Source organism: Vigna umbellata, chromosome 8 (genome assembly GCF_029865625.1).
Source record: "Vigna umbellata cultivar VRB3 chromosome 8, Vumbellata_1.0, whole genome shotgun sequence".
In the NCBI taxonomy this organism is placed as follows: domain Eukaryota; kingdom Viridiplantae; phylum Streptophyta; class Magnoliopsida; order Fabales; family Fabaceae; genus Vigna; species Vigna umbellata.
The window spans coordinates 17,980,996-17,993,674 of NC_142172.1; the positions used below are offsets into that span (position 1 = coordinate 17,980,996).

Sequence of the window (12,679 nt, forward strand, 5' to 3'; positions counted from 1 at the left end):
CATTCTTGTAAAACAGACATGTTATATAATTGAATTTGTGTCTGCATGATTACAAAAATAAGATTGTCTGTCAACTATTTTTGCAGGAATTGAATTTTGTATGATTTGTTTGCTTAAAATTAAAACTTCAATTCCTCAAAACTTTATTTATATATTTAGGGTAGTGGCAAGTGCACGCTCCACAAGATGATTATGTGGTTAGAATTACTATAAGGATCAAAATGAATCTGATAAGAGGTAATACAAATCTAGAAACTGTTTGTGAGTTACTTTTATGGTTTTGGTTTGGTGAATATGAATTACTGTAGAGAGCTAGCTAGCTGAGGCTTCCAGTCAAAAAGTCTCTTCTATCTATCTTTGTTGGCCTAAAAAGACTTACAAAGGGCACCAAAATTATTTGAACCCAAAGCACTCTGCAATGCTAGCAAGAAAAGGAGTGTCTGAACGAAAGAGGGGAATATATACACTTGCTTACAACACAGCAAATCATTTATGATTTCTGAATACTCTCTCTCTCTCTCTCCCCCACCAATAACGGTTTAACTTTTTGATTTTTTAAACACAAAGATAATGGTTATTGTAATGTGTATGAAAAAGGTCATCCGAACAGTTGATGAGTAAACTAATGTGTTTGGAGAAACACCATGAGATTTGAGGCAAAGTGAAAGGTACATGACTATATCTTTTCTCTTCTTTCACCATCAAACGCCTCTCTTAATTGATCTCTCCTTCAAACACATTTTATTAGAGCTCCAATTTTAATATACCCTCCATCTTTTGCTTAAAGTAAAGCGCTCTATCATAAAGCAATATTAAAAGTAAAATATGGCATTATCTACTCAAAAGGGACGCTCATTTTATGCTTTTGAGCTTCAAATGAGCATCTTCGACCTCTACGTGGCCATGTGGCTGAAAGCAATATCCAAGGGAAGAGAGGGAAAACGAAACTCAACAAGGAAAGAAAGAGAGAGAATGGGAAAAAAAAGATTAGTTAATAGTATCTGCCACAAATTTACCTCACCCACAAGAAAAGCACACTCCTTCCTCCATAAATTCCATACCCTCTTTCTCTTTCTCTTCTTCCTTCTCGCTTTCTCGTTTTCTCATCCCTCTCTCTTTGTCTTTTAGACCAACCCACCCTCCACAAAAAAGATTAGTTAATAGTATTGGGCAGAATGGGCAGCTTTAAAGGCTACAACGGGGTGGAAAAAGTTGCTCTAATTTTGACATGACAGCCTTGTTAATGTAAAGGTGATGGAATTACGTACCATACACTCCCTCTTTTTCCCCAAAAGTTTCTCACTATTTTATGCTTAATATCTCATATGCATCAAACCAGTTATATTATCATCACGTTACCTAGCTCTACAAATCATATCCCTCCAAACCCTGCTCCCAAAACAACACCTTACTTCCCCACCCTACCCTACAAATTAACACCACCACCCTCTTACCCAAGATGCCAACACCAACAACCTCATCAACCTCAATATCAACGTTTTCAGACACTGTATTCTAGTCACAACGTCAATCTTTTCTCACTGCTCCAAACCATTGTCTGCAACAACATCCAAGATTGCGACGAAACTGCAACCACCACTGCAATTTTTCACCTTGCTTTCAGTGCTGTTACATCATCCTCGGAGATGAGAACAGGAAGCTGTGCTGTGCAACAGGGTCTAACACCGGAAGCTGCAGGCATAGTGAAGCAAGCGGTGACACTGGCGAAGCGTCGTGGGCACGCCCAAGTGACGCCACTCCACGTTGCCAACACCATGCTCTCGATCACCAACGGGATTCTAAGAACCGCGTGTCTCCAATCCCACTCTCACCCTCTTCAGTGCAAGGCCTTGGAGCTTTGCTTCAACGTTGCGCTCAATCGGTTACCGGCTTCAACCTCTTCCAGTCCCATGTTGCAAGGCTCTCACCACCACCACTCTCACGCCTGCCCCTCTATCTCGAACGCTTTGGTTGCCGCGTTCAAACGCGCTCAGGCACACCAACGACGTGGATCCATTGAGAATCAACAACAGCCTCTTCTGGCAGTGAAAATAGAACTGGAGCAACTAATTATTTCGATCTTGGATGACCCTAGCGTTAGCCGAGTGATGAGGGAGGCTGGGTTCTCTAGCACTCAAGTGAAAAGCAACGTTGAACAGGCAGTTTCTTTGGAAATATGCTCTCAGAACAATGGTAGTGGCAATAACAGTAATAGTAATAGTAATACTAAGGCAAAGGAAAACAGCAGCAGTGGAGAGAAAGGGTTGGTGTTGGATCCCATTAGGGGTGAGGATGTTGCTAGTGTTATCGACAATTTGGGGAGTCAGAGAAAAAGAAGTGTTGTGATAGTAGGAGAGTGTGTTACAAGTCTGGAGAGTGTAGTTAGAGGAGTGATGGAAAAGGTTGATAAAGGGGATGCTGGTGAGTGTCTTAGGGGTGTCAAGTTTATCCCTCTTTCTCTTTCTTCTTTTGGGAATGTTTCGAGAGTGGAAGTTGAGCAAAAGGTTGAAGAACTTAGGAGTCTTGTGAATGGAAGCGAACACGGCAAAGGGTATGTTTTGTATTTGGGAGATCTCAAATGGGTGTTTGATTATAGAGCTTGTGGATCACAAGGGAGAGCGTGTTATTGTCCAGTGGATCACATGGTGATGGAGATTGGGAAGCTTGTGAGTGGGTTTGAAGAGAATAATGGTGGAAGGTTTCGCTTGATGGGTGTAGCCACTTTTCAAGCCTACATGAGATGCAAAAATGGCCAACCATCGTTGGAGAATCTTTGGGATCTTCATCCCATTACTATCCCTGCGGGAAGCTTGCGTTTGAGTCTCATCACTGACAGGTAAATCAGTTTTGGTAAAGTTCCATATAATTACAAGGCCTTTGATTATACGTTACAGATATTATATATATGTATGTACATATAATATATACATTTTCTCGTAAGTTAATAGTTGAGATTTTCATGTTTCAGATAGGATGAAACATGTTTTTAATTGTTGGTTGGCTTTGATTCAGTTGTTCAATCTTCTCTATCCCATTTCTCAAACTGTTTTTTCTTTTTCTTTGGATGAATAGTTGATTAGCTCAAAACAGGCATCGGAAAAGGGAAAAATGGAATTAGCTTTTGCTTTTTAAAGATTAAAACTGGAAAAGAAAAGTGGGAGTGGAAGAAATGCACAGTGAACAAAATTGGGAAAACTTTTTTTTTTTTTCTGTATGAATTTTTCCTTCTTTCTCACTTCTTTTCTCAAGTGGCTACTGTGTATAAGAAGAAAAAACCAATGGCAAAAAACTTTGGTTAAAAGTGTATGCACTGAAACGAGTAAGACGTCAGTCGTTACAGTGTGACTTCCCTTTATTTGATTAGAACCAACTAAGGAAATAGGTTTTTCTTCTTTTTGTTTATTTTTATTTGTTTTCCTTGGATTAACATTGATAATAAGGATCTCTTTTAGACCCTCTTTTCCATTTTTTGGTGTCTGCATAACTTTGAAAGTGGAATATGACCCAAAATAAATGAAGGCAGTAACTGATAATGTTATATCTTTTTCCACAGTGGTGTAGAAAATGAGGCCATAAACAAGAAAGCTGACAACAGAAGTAGCTGGCTCTTACTCGAAGGAGTGGAGGATGATCACAAACAACAACCTTGCTTCGCGGAACCTTCCACCAAGAATGAGACCGAAATTCGAAGCTTGCAAAGCAGTACTTGTAATAGTGACTCCTCAACTTCAACCCTCCCTGCATGGCTCCAACAGTACAAAAATGAGAATAAAGGAATCACCTACAATGATCAGGTCTTCATTTTCCCAATCAAACACACCTTCAAAGGAACATCTATATATATATATATATATATATATATATATATATATAGGATTCCACACCTATTACTATATTATATTAAGATATCATTTGCATTAAAATTAGAGAAATTCTTAGGTATCCTAAAATATTTAAGGATTTTGATACTATTATTACCAAGAATTTCTCTCTCCTTCTTTTTTTCTCTTTTCATCCTCTCCTGACTCATTCAGCTTCTCACTCATACAATAACTGTCCCAAAACGCTCAAACTTTTCCAACCACTATTCCAACTCTCTTAACACTTTCTGGTTTATTTTTTTTTTCAGTTGTCCAATAGAAAACCACATGTTTCATTAAACACACTCATCATGTTTTACTTTTGTATTTGTATGCAGTGTGTAATATTAGTTACAGTATAATCGTATAAGATGAAAATTAACTTTTTTTCCGTATATTCCAACAGAACTGTGTCCCAGTGGGAGAGCTTTGCAAAAAGTGGAACTCTATGTGCAGTTCAATCCAAAAGCAACCTTATCCTTCAGACAAAACACTCACACTATCCTCGGTATCACCCTCTTCCTCAACCTCAGGTTTCTCATACGAACAACAACATTCTAATTTGCACCAAACCCATCATGAGTGGCAAGTGGGTTCACCCAAAGACTCATTGAACAACCACCATTTCTGGATCTCAAACAATGGATGCAACAACCCCAATGAACCAACTTTGCGAGTGTACATTCCAGAGAGCAAGGACACCACAAAGCAACCGTTCTCATCTCCCAACCCTAACTCCGCTTCTTCCAGTGACGTCATGGAAGTGGAGGACGTGAGCAGGTTCAAAGAGTTAAACTCAGAGAACTTGAAAACACTGTGCAATGCTTTGGAGAAGAAGGTGTCGTGGCAGAAGGATATAATACCGGAAATTGCGAGCACCATTTTGCAGTGTCGTTCTGGCATGGTGAGAAGAAAGGAAAAGTTAAAGAAGTTAAAGAAGTGAAAGAAGAAACGTGGTTGGTCTTCCAAGGTGTTGATGTGGAAGGTAAAGAGAAAATAACAAGAGAGTTGGCTCGGCTTGTTTTTGGGTCCCACGACCACGTCGTTTCCATAGCATTGAGCAGTTTTGCGTCGACAAGAGCAGATTCAACAGAGGATTATAGCAGGAACAAGAGATCAAGAGAAGAAACAAGTTGCAGTTACATAGAGAGGTTCGCAGAAGCAATGATGAACAACCCTCATAGAGTGTTTCTTGTTGAAGATATAGAGCAAGCGGATTATTCTTCTCAACTTGGTTTCAAAAGGGCTATGGAGAGAGGGAGAGTTACGGATTCAAACGGTGAAGAGATTGCACTTTGTGACGCAATCATCATTCTGAGCTGTGAAAGTTTCAGTTCAAGATCAAGAACTTGTTCTCCTTCGGTCAAACAAAAATCGATGTCTGAGGAAGAAAAGAACGGTGACATTGGCACTTTGGAAGAGACGAGCCCTTGTGTTTCTTTGGATTTGAATATTTCCATTGATGACGAGAACGAGGTTGAGGATCGATCGGTGGATGAAATTGGGCTTCTTGAATCCGTAGACAGAAAGATTGTATTCAACTTTCAGGAATTCTGAGAAGAAGAATTTCAAAAATAGCTAATCTTTTTTCTTTCTCTTTTGTAGTTTAGGCTTCTTTTAATTCTCTTTATTCATCATGTCTTTGTGTTCTTAGGCATTTCCTAGGGCTAGGGATCAAAACAAATTGCATGCCTTTAATATTATTATGTAACTAGATATGTACATTATTACCAAGCATATCCAACTATCTTTCTTACATTATTTTGAGAAGATAGAGAAAGTAAATACCTTTTGCATTGACCGTATAAAATTCATGTAAAAGGGTCACTTTTTACATTAGTCCATTTCATAACTATTGTTAAATGTTAATGTAAGAAAAACATTTTTATTTTAGTTAATTTTCATCTTAGAAAAACAAAGTACAACAATAAGATCAACAAGTTCAAAATAACACATAAGTAATAAAATTAAAAGCTCAAAATAATAAAAAAATAAAGTTAAAGCGATGTGTTATAATGCGAAGGAAAATGTTTAACAGAGAGGTAATATTTTAAGCTTTAGAGACATTTTATAGTATAATGTCTAGAATAGTGTCGCAAGCCATTTTGTTAATTTTTTTTTTACTCCGTCAATTTGTCTTATATTAAAATAATTTTTTCATATTAATGGTGATATATTGAAGATTTTATATTAATCGGAAATATAATTAAATTAATTTATAATATATAAGAGATTGACTAGAAATATATCCAAATTAATTTATAATATGTAAGTAAATACAATTTTCATATAAATGAGACAAATTTATAAGATTGAGTTATGTTTAAAATTTATTACTTAATGTTAAGTTTTGCCTAAAGTATACCACTTTAATATAAATTAATAGACTAAATTGGAATTAGGGAAAAGTATAACAAGAAAAACACAATATCAAGAAAATGATAACCTAAAAGTCTTATTGATAGCACAAACTGGCTCTAGAATAGTGTTGGTAGACAATTTTTTTCCATGATTATAATAGATGTTTAGTAAAAGGAACTAGCACGCAAGATTTATATTGGTTCATTCAAACTCATGCACTAATTAAGAGGTTTTACTAATCAAACATAAGTTATAATGAGTATGTAAATTTCTTTGTGTTACAACGAGTACATAAGTCTCTCTAGGTTACCATTTCTCAATATTCTCCTAAGATTAAGAACTTACAAGAAAATAGAGAAAAAAGGCACTCTCACAAAGAACATAGTTTAAACTCACTTGAGAAAGTTTTAAAATATGAAGAATTACACATGTTTTCACTCAACCCAAAAGACCATAATGTATAAAAGATAAAATATATATTGTTAGTCGTATTTACACTTTTCAATTCATTCTCATTTTGTAACTCGAAAAAATTGATCATTGCTTGGTACGCCTTAATATGTAATATCTCCAGGTAGAGATCTTGATTTTTATCTTTTATCTTGATGATATAGAGAACACTTATTTTATAAATATTTGATGATATTTTTTCAATGTTTATGAATAACTCGACTAAAGGAAACTTTTTAAATAAAATGTGCAAATATAACAATTTAAGTTTAATCAAGTATAGGTGTATATGAAACACAGGAAAATATTAGAAAGGGGAGGGGGTTTTAATAGTGTTTTAAAAGCTTTTCGCAAATAGTATTTAATATTATTTTGCAGAGGTTAAACTGTCTACAACAGTAGTTAAATACTTTAGTTTAACGAAAACGTTGAATAGAAAACTTGTTTGAACATAAAGGACGAAAAACACTCTATGATTTATAATGGTTTACTCAAACTGAACTACGTCTAGTTCTCCCTTAAAAACCTTTAAAGGTTCCACTAGAAATGAGTTTTGTCACTCCTAGTTTACAAACTAACTAGACTAGGTAGACGAGTTTCACCACTTATGGTATCAATACTAGACCAACTGTTTAGAACGTTTAATTCCACGGAGTTAAACTTTATAAGTGTTTGAATTGAATTCTAAATCTAACACAACAAAGGTGTTTTTGAAACTTACATGACAAAAGATAACTCTCTTAAAGAGATTTAAAAATGAATACAAATTATGAAAACTTGTAAAAAGATCTTTTCAAGAAAGATCTTAAGAGCTTTAGAAAGAGAGCAGAGAGCGTAGCAATATTCTTAATAACAAAAGTTCTTCTCTTCTTTTCATGCAAACTCCTTTATATAGACTTCTTTGAAAAAGATATGTTACTCATAATTTTTCACTTTCTTTTAGCGATGTAGCCTTTAAGATAAAGTCAAAAGTTATGTTGCGTCTTGATAGAGCAATTGTGATGAGTGTACGAAAAGAGCATACATAAAGCATGTAAGAAACATTCCTTAAATACCCTTCTATCTCTTAACGTCGTTCTGATTCTGAGTAGACTTTTTGATAAAGTTGATAATCTACACAGAAAAAGAGAGCACAACACAACATACCAAAGAATATTTATACGTACATGCATTAAAGCATTAGTGACTTAAGCGTTTAGTGTTTGTCTGTTTTGAATAACTTTTAAAGCATTTAGGATATAGTGTTTAGCAAAATTGTATTTTAGACGATTTAACTTTCTTTTATTAGACGCTCTATTATAAACTCTATATCGTTTAACGTTTATTAAGCATACGTTAAACACTTTTAGTTTTAGACGCTCTAGATCATTTAGGTATTTTAAAGAGTAACGATTAGTGCTTCTAGCATATATGTCCTAGATGATTATGCACTATTTCGTTCTAGACATTATATTAAACTTCAAAACAATGTTTGTTTAAACAGTATAGAATTATTGATCAAGTATAGTTAACATTTAGGAATGTTGATTTATCTAAATTTAAAGATAAAATATTCATTAAGAGTAATTTTACTTAGTTCTTAATCTATTTATCATTATGGCTATAATATTTTTATCAAAGGTCATAAATGATATATTAGACGATATCTAAAGATATGTTTGACTAGGTTCAATAGTGTTCAATTCTTAAATAAGTTATTTCATTTTGATGACCTTCAGATGCATAACTACACATGTTAGATAATTAATATAATTTATTTTCATTACTCAATAATATTTTGTTATCATTAAAATAATGTGATCTTATCAGTCTGATGAGTTTTACTAGATTGTTTTATCCTAACCCTTATTCAGAATATAAGCAAAGAAAACAATGCACTATATACTAGAGTAAATTCATTCTATAAGACCATATAGTCTAAATCGTCTAGAGTGTTTCTTGTATATTGTAGTTATAAGTATTAATGTGTTCTCCATTAATACATTCTTTATTGTTGATAAAAAAAAGTGTATCTTAGATTTTTCATTACAAATCTTTTACATAAAAATGGATTAACATCCTTAAATTGTTCTATTTTTTTTTTATGTAAGAATGTTTCACCTATTACCTCTACTTGTTTATTTTCAATTTTACCCTTGCACATTCTTATTATCGGAGTGACTATCAATCAGCTAATTAGTGTCACTCAGCCCATTAATATCTCCACTGCCACTAGATAAACCAAGGACCCAACCCCCAAAACTATTTGGAGTCAAACCCAAGAATAGATCATTTCTTATGCTCTCCATTTGCCATCAACTTTTTATAAGACAATAAATGTCTCTTTCCATAAAGTGTTTATTGTTTCTAATTTATTATTTTTAATCTGTGTACTCTAACTCGAGTAAAGTCTCTAACAAAAGTTTTCGTGTAATTATTTTCCATATATTTTTTAATTATAGTTAATTATAAAGTATTGGATTTAATTGGGACACATAATTACATCATATAGTGTTAGAAGTTTAATTCATTTTGTTTCCTATCTTTTTTTTAAGTTAGTTTTTAATTTTTGTTAGGAGTATTGTTTGGATCATTGTATACATCAGCATAATATTTTTGTAATTTGATTCATTCCTTTTTCACAATAAAAAGCTTTCTTTTGAACTTTTTCTCTAATCATTAGATGGTATCAGGTTATACTTTGTGTCCTCTGAAGTTTCTGTCATCAATTCTTCATTTTTCTTGGCAAACTCGCGAATCCTGCCAATCCTTTTTTTCTTCATCTAGACATGATTGTGGCTCTTGAAACAAAACAGAGAAATTTGTTCTTGCCACTCTTCCTTATATAACTTTCAAGACAATTCCAACAAAAGCTCTTTCATAAATCATGGAGGTTCTTCAAACTTTCATGAAGACATTATAATAAATATGTTGGAGGCAACACCAAATATTGTAATCATTGTCGAAGTACAAAACATACCTCTGAAAATTTTGGACTAAACATGGTCTTCCACCAAGCTATAATCACAACAATAAGAACAGCTCAGCTCCTTCCAAATCTTCTGCTAGTGTAGTTGAAACTGAACCTTCTGTTACCATTGTTGATCTTTTTGTTGTGTTGTATGATAAGTCAAATACTTATTTTGGTTTCTCTAAAGAGGAATATGAAGTCAGTCTCGCTACAAGAGTCACAAAAATGTTTTCCCTTCAATAATTAAGTTGTTGCCTTCTAGTGAGAAAACTCCACCTTTCTAAGAGAAAGGGAGAAGATTCATCCAAAAAATTATTCAATGATAATAAGTGTTAAAAGTATTAATTGAGTATCCCTTTAATGAGATAATATATTTATAAGCTTCCTAAAATATGAGAAATTAGATATATTAAACAAATTTTATTACTTAGAAATAATTAAGTCTTATATTTTAAAGATATTAGATAATTAATAATTATATTATTATTAAATAATCAAATTATTATAGTAATGAACTTATACTAAAAGAAACAACAAAATTGTTGTGTTTTTATAGACAAGCAATACAACAATATCCTTATATATATTTATAGGTTTTTTAATATTTCATAGTAAGATTTTAACAAACAAAAGAGATGTACTCTGTCATTTCGTATTAAAGCACTTAGGTCGTTGTTGAATTGTTTGATTACTAACATTTACAAAAGTATTGACACGTTTAATACCGAGTTACTATTAGTATAGGTTACCAATTACCATAGTAGCTTTTGACCCAACATCAAGTTCTCTTCTACTGTTTTCCTTTTTCATTAAATGAAAATCAGTTTCAACATTTCTTTTCTTTTGTACATAAACGTTGCAGTGAGTTATATAACCCTTTTATTTAATTTTATTTTTTCATTTCTAAAGAGTATTAATGCATTAACTACATCAATAAATGCGCCTCAATGAAAGTGGAGAAGTTTGTATTTGTTGTTTATGCTAATTTTGTTCCTTTCAACACAAAAGGCAGAGACACCCCCAACTATGAGGAAGTCAATAAGGGATGCAGTATCAAAACCTCAAAACCTATGAATGATGTTAATATATTAGGTATATTAGAATAATAAGAAAAAGTAAGAAATTACAAAAAACTATATAACAAACAACCACATTCACACATGATCGAAAAAAATATGCAATATCTAGGCCAACGGTTAGCATTCAAGACCGATAGGTCTATCTACTGTAGCAGCGTTTATCGACAACAACGCTGGTCAGCCAGGTCAAACCGCAATAACGCTCGTCAACCAGACAACGCTCATCAGCCAGGACAAACCGCGACAACGCTCATCAATTATGTAGATACCGAACGGTCATACACACTCAGCACCGTTCGGTCACCACTATAGCCAACAAGGGCAATCGATTTTATTAAATTGGTCTAGCGCTCATTGGGTCAAGTGTCCAGTGGATGATCAAAACAATCAAAGATATCTGGTTAAAAGATATTCATAAAGCTGTTTATGAGCAACCGTCCGGATTTTAAGGGAAGTCTGTTTTCAACCGCCCGTATTTTAAGGTAAGTTTGTTTGGCTTGTGACAACTTATAAATACAAGGTCAAGGACATCAATAAGGCAGGCTCAATTCATACTCTAAAACATTCCATTTACATTCTACTCATACTCTACTGAGTTCATAATACTCAATTACCATAATATCCATTTGTGAGCAACAGCTCCTTCAACAGACACCTAACTTGAGCGTCGGAGTGCCTTTTGTAGGTATCTCTCCCCTCGGCTCGGACTTGAAGAACTTGGAGCAGGAGATTCAGAGGTCAGAAGAAGGAAAGCCACATTAGAAAGGTTAGTGTCTCGGTCCCACAAAAATATCTACCAAACATTTTGTCGCCCACCGTGGGGCCGAGAGCAAGCAGAAGAAGCCCAAATGGTGACCACGAGGAGCATGGACGAACAACAGAATACCAGAGATTTAATAGCAGAAATGCAAGCACAGATACAAGCCCAGGCAAGAACCATACAGGCACAGGCGCAAGCGCAACAGGAGTTGCAACGAAAGCATGCAAAGGAGATTGCAGAGCTTAGGGTGGAACGAGCCCGTACCGAGCGGTCCGCCTCAAACCAAGAGAATGACAACGAGAGAAGTCGTATTCGGCAGTCATCCCAGCACACCAACCCGAACGGTCGAGGAAGGAGAGAACCATCGCCCCTCCAAACTGTTCGTCCTAACAGTTTACTCCCTTTTACGACAAACATCATACAAACTCCAATGCTGGAGAAGAATCCTCCTACATTAGAGAAGTATGATGGCTCGACAGATCCCGACAATCATCTCAAGATCTTCACCAACGCAATGGCGTTCTACATGGACAATGATCCGGTCATATGCAGAGCCTTCTCCTTATCACTCAAGGACGAGGCATTGGAGTGGTGTAACACTTTTCCCCCAAACACAGTGGATTGTTTCGCCACAGTAGAAACCCTCTTTAGAAGGCAATACGCCTCCAATAAAAAATAAGAGATAACCCCGGCGGAATTGGTAAACACTAAACAGGAGAAAGGGGAAACTTTAAAGGCCTTCATGAAAAGGTACAACGAAACCGCACGGCGGGTTAAAGAGGTTAGTCACTCTTTTATTATTAACAATTTACCTTCATGCCTGAGACCAGGATATTTTGCTGAAATATTATATGCGCGACCACCAAAAACTATGGAGGAACTCCAAGAAAGAGTAACTGAGTTCGTCTGTATGGAGGACATGCGAATCTCGCAAAGAAAGAAAAAACAAGAAATCTCTACAGGTGGAAGCAAGAAAGAAGGCAAGCAGTCATTCAACAGTAGTGACAGGAATGGAGGTACGTTTCACAAGGATTTCGTCCGAACACCCATGTATAATCATTACACTCCCCTCAACACACCCAGGGTAAAAGTTCTTGAGGAAGCTCTAAATACTGAGCTTCTTACAATTCGGAAAAAGTCTTCTCCAAAAGACGCTGACAAAAGGAAAAGTTGTCGGTTTCATCTAAACCGAGGACATACTACATAGGAATGTGATGCA

General features: G+C 35.0%; 1 pseudogene; it reads left to right on the top strand.

Moving 5' to 3' along the window:
- The first annotated feature begins 1,088 nt into the window (after positions 1–1,088).
- LOC148194185 (protein SMAX1-LIKE 3-like) lies at positions 1,089–5,704 on the top strand (annotated as a pseudogene).
- The last annotated feature ends 6,975 nt before the right edge of the window (positions 5,705–12,679 follow it).